Genomic DNA, 12,417 nt, shown 5'->3' with positions numbered 1-12,417 from the left:
GAACCCACAAAGACTGGGGTTCCCACTTGGCCAAGAGCTGGTCACTGACTTGATCTTGCAGTCCTTGCCGGATAGCTATAGTCAATTCGTTCTCAACTATAACATGAACGAGATTGACAAGCCAATGCCCGAGCTACTTAGTATATTACGAACTGCTGAGATTAACCTTAAGAAGGTTAAGCCCATTCTGATGGTCCAGAAGCACAAGGGCAAGGGCAAGCCCAAAGGTAAGGGAAAGTCCCAAACCAAGGGCAAAGGCAAGGCACTGAAGCCTAAAGGAGGGGTCGCCAAGGATGCTACCTGCTTCCACTGCGGTCAGACCGGGCACTGGAAGAGGAACTGCATGGTATACTTGGAGGATCTTAAGAAGAAGCGAAGTGAGACTTCCACTTCAGGTATATATGTTATAGAAGTCAATCTATCTATTTCTACATCATGGGTATTAGATACTGGATGTGCTTCTCACATTTGTATTGATGTGCAGGCGCTGAGAAATAGCAGGACATTGACAAAGGGCGAGGTGGACCTACGAGTAGGCAATGGAGCACGGGTTGCTGCTGTTGCTGTAGGGATTTACTTTCTATCTCTGCCCTCTGGGCTTGTACTAGAGTTAGTCGATTGTTGTTATATGCCTGCATTAACTAAGAACATAGTTTCAGTTTCTTGTTTAGACAAGAAAGGATACTCTTTTGTAATAAAAGACAAATGTTGTTCTGTTTATTTAAAAGATATGTTCTATTGTAGTGCACCTCTAATAAATGGACTCTACATTCTAGACCTTGAGAGCCCTATCTATAACATAAATACCAAGAGGATCAAGTCGACTGACTTGAACCAAACCTATCTCTGGTACTGTCGCTTAGGTCATATAAATGACAAACGCTTATCCCAGCTCCATAAGGATGGTTTGCTGGACTCATTTGATTTTGAATCATATGAGATATGCGAGTCATGCCTACGAGGCAAGATGACCAAGACTCCCTTTAGTGGGCACAGCGAGAGAGCAACTGATTTGTTATGACTCATACATAGTGATGTATGTGGCCCTTTCAATGTTGCTGCTAGAGGCGGTTATAGATACTTCATCACATTTACTGATGACTTCAGTAGATATGGTTATGTGTACTTGATGACACATAAGTCTGAATCCTTTGAAAAGTTCAAAGAATTCAAGAATGAAGTATAGAACCAGCTTGGTAAGAGTATTAAAATACTTCGATCAGATCGAGGTGGTGAATACTTAAGCCATGAGTTTCGTGACTATTTAACTGAGTGTGGGATTCTATCCCAACTCACTCCTCCTGGAACACCACAGGTGAATGGTGTGTCCGAAAGGAGGAATCGTACCTTATTAGATATGGTACGGTCTATGATGAGTCACACAGATCTTCCGACATACCTCTGGGGTTATGCTCTAGACACGGTAGCTTTCATTCTCAACCGAGTTCCATCCAAGGCTGTGATAAAGACACCATATAGGATATGGACTGGGAGAGATGCCCAGGTGTCTTTCATGAGGATTTGGGGTTGTGAGGCTTACGCACGACGTCAAGTCTCAGACAAATTAGGACCCAAATCCGACAAGTGCTATTTCATCGGATATCCCAAGGAAACTAAGGGATATTACTTCTACATTCCCAATCAGCACAAGGTAGTTGTGGCAAAGACTGGGATCTTTCTAGAAAGAGACTTTGTTTCTAGAAAGACTAGTGGGAGCGCGTTCGATCTTGAAGAAGTTCAAGATGCGAACAATAGCACTGATGCCGTGATGGAAGTTGAACTGGAACCACAAAGTGTTGTGGATGATGTTGTTCCACAAAGAGTTGAGGAACAACAACCAGTTCAAGTAGACATACCTCTTCGTAGGTCTGATAGGGTACGTCGTCAGCCTGAGAGATACTCATTTCTCTTGTCTGACCATGATGACATTGTGCTCATAGAGGATGAGCCTACCACCTATCAGGAAGCTGTGATGAGACCAGATTCCGAGAAATGGCTAGAGGCCATTCTCGGAGCTGGAATCTTCGATTCGATGATTCGATCAAACAGTTTGGTTTAATCAAGAACGAAGTGAGCCTTGTGTCTACAAGAAGGCTGTAGAAAACATAGTTGTCTTCCTCATATTGTATGTGGATGACATACTACTCATTGGGAAGAACATCCCTATGCTTCAGTCTGTCAAGACCTGGCTAGGGAGTTGCTTCTCAATGAAGGACTTAGGTGAGACATCCCGCATTCTTGGGATACAGATCTATAGAGATAGATCTAAGAGATTGCTTGGCCTAAGTCAGAGTACATACATTGATGAGGTACTCCGACGGTTTGCCATGCTGAACTCCAAGAAGGGATTTCTGCCGATGTCACATGGCGTGAGTCTTTCGAAGACTCAAGGTCCCTCTTCTAGAGAGGAGAGAGACCGCATGGATCAGATCCCTTATGCCTCAGCCATAGGATCGATCATGTATGCCATGCTATGTACTCGACCTGATGTCTCGTATGCTTTGAGCATGACGAGCAGATACCAGTCAGATCCAGGTGAAAGTTACTGGATAGCGGTCAAGACTATTCTTAAGTACTTAAGAAGGACTAAAGAATATTTCTTGATATATGGAGGCAATGATAAGCTAGCTGTAAAGGGTTACAGTGATGCTAGCTTCCAGACCGATCAGGATGATTAAAGATCATAGTCGAGGTTCGTGTTTTGCTTGAATGGTAGTGCTATGAGCTAGCAGAGTTCACAGCAATTCTACAACGTTTCCATCTCATTCGAGAGATTATCGATAGAGGAGATGTGAAGATTTGCAGAGTACCTACAGAGGCTAACATCGCAGATCCCTTGACCAAGGCTTTGGCACAGAGGAAGCATGATGGTCACACTAGGTCATTAGGCCTTAGAGCCTATACTGATAGGCACTAGTGGCAGTGGGAGATTGTTAGTTAGAGCCCTAGAGCCAATCATTTGATGATTGTATGGACTCATGTATATCATATTCATGTATATATATTAAGGCATTTGGTTTTTGGTTATTATGCTTATTTGTATTAGTGCCAGATAAAATAAGTATAGTAACGTCCTAGAGTAGAAAGGTTCTTACCTATATCAATCGATTGTTTGAATCGATAGTGAGATGATATAGGGAACACTACTCTGAATCATTCCTAGTCGAGTATTAACATTCAGGGACAATGTTAATACAATAAGACTAGCATGTAGGTCAGCTCGATGACTTGATCTCACAAGTCATGGATATAGAGATATCAAGCTGACACATGGGTATGCATTAGAGAATGTATACTGAATGACCCGCCATGAGAAAGTATCATGTATAGTTATATGAGTGTCATATACTTTCTCATGTGGCTATTAGTATGACTATTAGTCCTTTGACCTGAAGTCACCATGGATCCCTACATAAGGAGTTATGTACTTTGGTTTCGTCAAACGTCACCCGTAACTGGGTGGACTATAAAGGCGATTACTGGGTATATAACGAATTATGCAGAGGGATGTGAGTGATGTAGATGGGATCTATCCCTCCTATATGACGGGAGCGACATCGGTATTCTTGATAGAGTGAGACCACTAAGTGCATGGCCATGCCCAAATGAGTCAATATTAGATGTTGAGCTCATTTGATCGAGTGAGTCTACTTGGAGTTCAAGATTTAGATTGATTAGAGGATGACACGGTCTATGCCTCATATTGATCAATCTAGATGTCTAGGATAGAAGGACAATGTCTCATATATTGTGAGGAGTCACAATTAGTAGTCACAAGGTGATGTTGGATCTCGACATTCCTGTAACTTGGGTAGTAATGATGTGTTGCTAGATACCGCTCATTACTTATACTCCTAAATGGGTTTAGGGCATTGCCAATGTTACAAGAACCTATAGGGTCACAAACTTAGGACAATTAGATGGAGATTAGGTTCATATGATGAACCAAGAGGACTAGATTCATTTGATGGATCCAATTGGATTAAGAGTAATCCAAATTGGGCTAATTGAGTTAGACTCAAGATGATTCAAGTATTCAATGAGTCTAATTTAGATTATGACTTATTAAATCAATTTAATTTAATGAATTAGATTCATTATATTAAGTTGGCTTGAATCAAATGGTTGGATTAGATCAACCATGGTAGAGATTGGGTCAAGTTTGACTTGACTTGAGAAGGAAGACCAAAGGTCAATTTTGACTTGACCTTTTGCCACCTCATTGGTGAGTTGGCATTAGGTGGACCAATGATGATGTTCCACATCATCATGGCGTGCCACCTCATGGGAGTTACAACTCTTTAATGGCTCCACATTCATTGCACTTAATGTGGAAATGGGAGTTACTCATGAGAAGGTGGCCGGCCACTTGAATGAGGAGAATAATTTTCATTTTGGAAATTATTCCATCATTCATTCCTTCTTCTTCCTCCTAGAGAGTTCTTTTTGCTCTCTCCCTCTCCTCCTTCCTTGGCCGAACCACATAGGTGCTAGCACACCTTGGTTTTTTGATCACCTCCATCTAGTGTGTCCGTGTGGATACTTCTAGAGGACCGTACGCTTGACGGTCTTGAGATCCGGCACCATTTGGACGAGCGGGATTCGCGTGGGGCGCGCATCAAGGGTAATGATCTTAACTTTAGTGTAGATCTAAAGTTTTTACAAACTCGTACAAGAAAAAGGTTTTTCGAAAAGTTTTGTTTCCGAATCTTTGCACGAGATCTATGGCTTTGGGTGACTCGGGGTTTCCGCGACGCGAAAAAGCAGTTTTCGCGGCCCGACGAACCCAACACATAAATATTCTTCTCAGTGTGCTCTCAGCTGCTCAGCCTCCCCTACCTTATAAGTCTCCAGAGTAGTAATGGCTTCAGAGAGATTAGACTACTTCTTGACATTCACCTCATATGTTTGCAAAAGAGCTTCAAGCTTGCTCTTTTCATCTCGGAGGTGGTCAGTCTCTAGCTGGGCCTCCTTGAGAGTCTATTGCTGAGCGACGTTCGTTTTCTTAAAGGTTAACACTTCCACCCTTAGTTAGTACCCAACTGAGGCTGGATTAGACAGTTGAGATTCCAGGTCAGACGCCGTGTCCTTCAAGACTTTATTTTGATGATGAAGGAGAGAGAGTGTTTGACTCAGCACCATGGATTCGGCAAAAGCCTGGGTAGGAAAAATGAAATAGTTAGAATAAAGGAAAAAGGAAGGCAATAAAAGGTAGCGAGAACCTACCGCAACAGATCTTTCAGAAAGCCGATCTAGCTGGGCGGGTACGGGGAGAGAGTGCATTTAGCGAAGATGCTCAGCACTGGTCTCGCCTAAAGGAGGGTGAGTTGATGGCCCAGCATCGGTCCCGCTGGGATTTGGATGTGCAGAGGTAGATGGTCGAGACAGAGAAGGTCCAGCTTGAGCCACAATATTGTCACCTGACCCTGGTATATGGGGCATCTCGGGGAAGGAGGAAGACCTGGAGGGGGCATTCGAGGTAGGGGCTATTGGAATAGAAGAAGCCTTTATAGTGACTTCTTCTTTAATGACGGAGTCTTCCCTCGCCCAGCTCCAGCTCGGGCCATAGATGACATCACCGAGTTTCCTGGAAATGGTCGGATTGGAGCAGGAGTAGAGGCAGGTCATGATGCTGAAGCAGTAGTCTGGGTTTCAGAAACCAGGTCGGATCCCCTAAGTCGATGTTGGGGCCGGTGAGAGAGTGACTGGTCATCCAAGTCTAATTCCTCTGGCGGAGTTCTTGGCCGATGAGCTGGGGGCACAGTAGGAATAGGCCGAGAAGACTCAGGAGCAAAGTGCACACGTGGAGTTTCTCGGGAGGCTAATCGAGGAGTGGTTGAAGCAGTTACCCTCGAGGGGAGGGGAGCCAGATGCGAGAGACCCCTCTTGTCTAATATTATGTGGCTCCAGCGTTGTATCTCCATATCACTCAGGGGGTGGCCTAACCAGGGATGATTGGGCTAGACTGTTGGCTGCAATAAGAGAAGCAAAATTAGAATAAGGAACTAAGGGTCAGCGGATGTAGGGTGAACCATACCTAAAGAACGCGGCAACTCCGAGGGAGTGTGGCTCAGCCTGAACAGAAACAGTACGTCCTCTGTCAGTAGTCTAAGCAGGTCCAAGCGCCAGCACCCTAGTTGTGCTGAGGTGTCTAGGAAGTCAGGGTCTGACTAAAAGTCTCCAGGAATGGGCGCTGAAGGTAAAATTGTGCATCGTTGGGTAGGCCATTCCACGGCTAGGGGAAAGCTCAAGAAGAAATATTTATCCTTCCATTCAGAATCTGAAGAAGGAAGGAGAGTGAAAAAATTGGTTCGGAGGCAGGCCTGAAGATGAAAAAGTCCTTCACTATGATGGCGAGAAGTAAAGAAATAGTGGAATAAGCGGGGAGTCCAAGGTATGTCGCATACTTCGTAGAGGAGGACGAACCCGGACAAGATCCTCATGGAATTCAGGGTTAGTTGACAGAGAGGGATGCGGAAATATCGACTCACTTGAGAAAAGAAAGGGTGTATGGGAAAGCGGAGGCCAGCCACAACCTGTTCCTTGAAGAAAGTTACATACCCTGTAGGCGATGAAGAGACCCAGTAGATCTCAGAAGGTATGATGGTGTGCATAGCCATGGGAACCTCGTAGGTAAAGCGAAGATCGCCCAGATCTACGCCAGTGAAGGTTGAGACTCCGGGAATGTAAGTAGGTGCAGAGGAGTCCATGGGGAAAGGTAGGGGTAAATCACAGGGAGCAGAGCACAATGGGTGTCGGAAACAGGAGGAAAGCTTACTCCAGGAGACAAAAAGTTCAGCAGAGTAAGGAAAGGGGGATATTTATAGGCGCCATGAAGGGCTTAGGGGCCCTCGTCCTCAGTGCCCATCGAACGGTTCACGTTTAAAGATTAATGGCATCACCCATAAGTCCAATAATAACAAAGGTCGTCGGATCATCCTAGAAAGCAGAGCTCAGGGAACGTGTCAGAAAAAGGTGTAGCGGAGGATACGAGGAGAATTTACGGCAGTTTCGGGAATAAGAGGGCCTACAGTATCTCCTTTAGGGTCTGTCAAAAAAGCTTTTTTGAGTATCCCAGCTCCTGGCCGAGTGAGCAGAACTAAGGTAGGGAATTGGGTAAGACACTTGGAAATATCCTGACCAGGCAAAATCGCTGAACAAGTAGATAAGTTGTTAAGCCTGGTCGGGACAGTAATTGGTTGACCATAGCCAGTGCCCACTCGGATAAAGGATCTCACCTAGTTAAGGAGAGTAATCACTTAACATGTTAGCCGTGCATACTAATAGGGAAGTAGCAAGGACTATGAGAAGGCATACTAAGAAAATAAGATGTACACCACATGAGGATAGTTGAACCAAATATCTGTCTCCTACAATTCCATCATATTCAAATCAAAGTGTGCGGGCTTCCGAATGAAGGATACAGGAAACTAGAAACCTAATCATCAAAGGAAGGAAACACGTCATCAGGAAGCTCCTGAAGAAGGCGGGTCAGGTTCAGAAAGTCGTCGGGAGGGGCCGATCAGAGAAGACCTTTCTCATGAAGTTGTCGTAGGGCACCTACTCCACCGTAGCAAATCATCTGGTCAATGAGATTGCCTATCTTCCTCCCGAATTCTTGGGAAGCAACATAAGCAGCCTTATGAGCTTTCAGGAGAGCAGTTTCGCCTGTCTGGTATTCTGTCAGCTCTCCCTTAGCCTTATCTGCATCAACTCGGACTAGGGCCAGTTCTTGTCGGGTGGTGGTAGCCTTGTCCATGACCTTGGATAGATCTGCCTGCACAGACTTAATGGTAGCTTTGGCGACCTCCCAGTATTTCTGAAGGGCAGCTTCCCGATCAGTACTCTTAGTCAGGCTGACCCTAGTGGTCACCAGATCCTTCTCCAGAGTCGCGTATGACTCCTGTAGATCCTTCAGATGCTGAGAGAGGGTGGCACTACAAGAAAATCTTCATTCAACAACACTCAAACGACAACGATTTTATGCCAAATCGTTGTCTTTTTACCTTTTAACAATGGTTTTAACAAAAACCGTTGTCTTTTAGCAGTTTTTTTGGCTTATGACAACGGTTTTTAAAAACCGTTGTCTATTTATGTATTTTTGGGCCTACAACAACGATTTTTAAAGGCTACGATAACAGTTTTTGAAAATTATTGTCTATGTGCGCTTTTTTTTTTATTACGACAACGGTTTTTGAAAACCGTTGTCTATTAAGTGTTTGTTGAATACCACTGTTTTTTCCTTCGCCGTTTTCTCCCTTCGCCATTTTTTGCCGCCGTATTTTTTGTTTCCCTCTCCTTGAAATTTTTTGTCGCTGCATTCCCCCCTTTACCTTCTTGATCCCAAGCCCTAAACATGTCGCCCCTTCTCCTTTCCTCTCTAAGCCCTAAACCCATCGCCCCTTCACGACTCGTAGCGAACCAGTCGCGGGGAGGGAGAGAGATGGGCAACAGAGGCCACAAGGTTGGAAAACCTTACCACGATGATTTCAGCAAAGCTGATTCTAATCTTTCCCTCCTCGTGCAATTCCCTCTCGGTTCTTGCATACTCGATCTTCTTGCAGATCATAGCTTTTCCCTTTATTTACCGGAAGAGGAGGTGGCCCTCTCCTCTTTGGCCATCAATGAGGCGATGAGAGCCCTATTTCCTCGCCTTTCCTTTCTCTTTAAGGTTTGGTTTCCGTCCTTGTATATATTTGGTTTCAGGCATCTCCATCTCGCCGCTGCTGCATCCATTATGATCGTAAGCACTACCTCAATTCTTTCTTTCAGTACAATATTTGATGGATGCATGTAGATTAAATTATTTAAGGGATCCTTCTCTTCTTTTTTTTTTTGTCAGATTGTTTGAGATTAGGGCTTTTTCTCTTGCCAATTACTTCTACGGTCAATGAGTGGACTGCAAAATGCATTTCCAAAGCATAACAATTTGTCTAAAAGTTTGCGTGAAAATTTTACCGTCAGTTGATGGTTAATATGATTTTTTGAATATTGTTGGAATTATGTATAGCCTCGATAACCGCTAAAATGTTGTTTTGTTTGCTTATGTCCTTGCTTTAGTTAGCCAGAGACGTCCAAAATGTTGCTATTTAATTTACTCCAGAATTTCAACTCTTTCTTATCTTGTTAGTCACAGGGCCTGGAAATAGAGATGAACATTCATTTTGTCCTTTTAATTTATCATTAGTGCATGCACATCTTTTGGGAACTTCATACTAGCATGATACAAAAAATAACAGCTATCCAATTTTGAGACCATAGTATTCATCAATTTAGTACCACTATGTTGATTTCTCACATTCTATGATGCATTGAGTTATACAACTTTAATATGTTTAACAAATATGGCTAGAAGTCTTGCAATTCTTAACTATTGATTGTTGAGACTTCCTTAATCATTTGTTTTAAATTCTTTCTTTATTTTTTATTTTTTTTTCTTGTGTCTGATTTTAATTGACAATCGACGATTGGACTTAAATTACTTGAAAGTAGATACTTTACACATGAGGTTATGTTTTGTGTTTCATGTCATCCCTGCGTATCATAAATTGTGTGGAGCAATGTGAGAGAACTGGAATAATTGATGACCATACAATTGAACAATGCCTGTATTCCAGTAATGATCTGTCCCTCAATAGTTCATGGTATAAACAAGAGCCACTTTATTTGCAGTGGAAGCAACTGAACTGCAGGAACTGTTGACTGTCGAGGAACTGTGCGAGAGAGTTAAACTTCCAAGAAACTATGAGAAGGATATTGAAATTATTGACAAGCATATGGTACTGTTACTCTCACTGACTAGTTCTTGAAATCTATCTTTGAAGTATTGAATGATTTGCTGTTTTTGTTTTTCTCAAGAGTTCTGGCCTAAATTACTTGTGCACAAAATAAAACAACGACTAACCAAAATGACTCAATGTCGAATCCGCATGAGAAAGCTTGAATTGAAAGTGAGGTATGCAGTGGTCTTAGTCAATGTCCAGAAAGGAGAAGAAATATTCTTATTTTCATTATCATGGTTGTTATCATCATCATCATGCCATTTATGTTAAGGAATGATTGAAATTACAACCTTATGCCATTTACTTAGGGAAAAGATAATGACAGTGCCCAGAAAGGAGAAGAGAGAAGCTAGGAGGGAGGAAAAAGCTGAAAAGGCTGCAGTTTTGTATAAGGTTACATTCATTGCTTTGTGACTCTTCATCATCTGTAGCACTCCATTTAGTGTGTAATTGGTTATTTTGTGACAGAGCATCGAGACTGAACTTCTAGAGCGCCTGAAGAAAGGTGTTTATGGTGACATATACAACTACCCTGTCGAGGCATATAATAATATCTTGGAAATGGAAGGTCTCCAACCAAGTGCACCTGAAGAAGAAGAAGTAATGATCAGACTCATTCTACCTCATCTTCTTTTCTCGCAACTATTTTTGGTAGACAATCCAGTTTGTTCTTATTTTAGCAGGAGGCAGAAATAGAGTATGTTGAAGGCTATGATGGACTTGAAGAGGAAGAGGACATGGAAGATTTTGATGGTCTCATGAATGATGAATCTGTAGAAAATATATTCTAAATGCATGATAGACGAATTAATTAAATGCGGTAAAAACTTACAGCGATCTCCCGCAGATCTGCAATCGGCAATGACGAAACTTGCTATCGGAAGAGCGATCACAGGATCGGAAAGCCCTCCGCAATTCCACAAACCAAATCTCACCGCCTTAGATGTTCTCCTCTTACTCTCATTGCACACTCGCAATTTCACGCCCCCTGAGCCTTGGACGGACCCCCTTTATATAGGGAAATACACTAGGGGCATAATGGACTTTTCCATTATGTGTAGTGGGGAACATGGGCCACGTTCCCCACTATCCCCATTTCCAACATCTCCCACTCGTCCAAGGTAAGTCACTAAGACTAGTTCATTCGGATAAGTCACAAAGACTTAATAAGTCACATAGACTATTAGAGAGTTTGATCACATAGATCATATGAGAACATCCAATCCATACTTAGAGAAAATGGTTCGTGCGACAGCAAGCACACTGAGCGATAGTTGCTAAGAAGATTGTTACACCTTGACTTAGCCGCTCTTTGAGTAATCAATGCTAATAAAGTTGTTACACTTTACTTAGCTACTCAAATAAATTAGAGACACACTCTTTATGGCACTTAGCCACTTTCCTGGTGGCACATAGCCTTTATCCAGAATCCATCCAATCTTCAAGTGACACACAGCCATTATCTTGAAGATATCCATGTCTTGCTATTTACCCAGATTAAATAATTTTCGTTTACATCGATATGAACATCTCTAATCCCTTATAATGACCATTATGTCATGAGCATGTTCCATATTCAATATTCACATTCATTTCCGTACATAACAGAAATGGGTCGACCAGTGAATAACAACAAAAGATGTAAATATATTTAATCTTCCTTTTTAGCTAGAATCAATTCATTTTAATCAGTCGCTTTCCTAGTTATGCTCCATAGACCGAATCATCCATAGCCATAGGATATATGCTAAAGTAGCAGACACTGATTAAAACTTCAAGTAGACAGCTAAATAGTCACTAAGGCAAAAATTGAGATTAACATATAATCTCAAAGGTCTCACATAGTAGAGAAATAGTGATTCATTCTCCTACTACCTTTATTGTCGCAATAGCACATGTGGTATGAATCACATGCTACGATGTTATTCTCTTTACTAAAAAGAGTGCATTTGTCTTCAAATTTAACATCGTACAGATTTCGATCTAGACATACCTAACGTCTAATCCTGAATTCAACATATGAATTCTAATCTGGCTTTCAACAGGTTTAGTAAATGGTGGGTTCATTTACTTCGATCATTATTTACACATAAATGATCTCATCTTGACACAATTATCAAGACGACCTCAACTTATGAATCTGTCTCTAATTTCATAATTTCAGCTACATAAGCTGTTTCATAAGTAACGGTCTTACCCCTATTTGTACTTAACAAACAGAGATGATTGTCCATGTGAGTGGATCAATCTCCACCTACCAACATGCTCACCGAGATCTTACATGAATGTAACAAATACAACATATACACTGAATAAATTATGGCAAATGACACAATCATAACACAAAGTCTGATTGTTATTTCAATATTGTTACATTCTACGAAGTCCCAAAGACTTTACATGTTCTTTAAATGACTCTTTAGTCATTGGCTTAGTAAAAGGATCTGCAAGCATAACACGTGTAGGGACATACTCAAGAATGACTTTTCTTTTAGCCACAATATCCCTTACAAAATTATATTTAATTTCTATATGCTTGCCTTTGCTATGATATTTGGGATCCTTGGAAAAAGCTATTGCAGCTTGACTGTCACAGTAGACAGTTACTGGACTCCCACTATCCTCAGCAATTTTC

The 12,417-nt window shown here is 42.0% G+C and overlaps 1 long non-coding RNA gene across 1 annotated transcript; it reads left to right on the top strand.

The window, feature by feature from the left end:
* The first annotated feature begins 9,756 nt into the window (after positions 1-9,756).
* LOC122021640 lies at positions 9,757-10,161 on the top strand. The gene is made up of 3 exons (XR_006122594.1): positions 9,757-9,779; positions 9,859-9,955; positions 10,091-10,161. It is a non-coding gene; the product is annotated as an uncharacterized LOC122021640 (long non-coding RNA).
* Positions 10,162-12,417: the final 2,256 nt, after the last annotated feature.

The sequence above is a fragment of the Zingiber officinale genome, chromosome 9A (genome assembly GCF_018446385.1).
Source record: "Zingiber officinale cultivar Zhangliang chromosome 9A, Zo_v1.1, whole genome shotgun sequence".
Lineage (NCBI taxonomy): Eukaryota > Viridiplantae > Streptophyta > Magnoliopsida > Zingiberales > Zingiberaceae > Zingiber > Zingiber officinale.
Note: the sequence above shows the minus strand (reverse complement) of the source record. Positions and strands in the feature narration are given on the sequence as shown.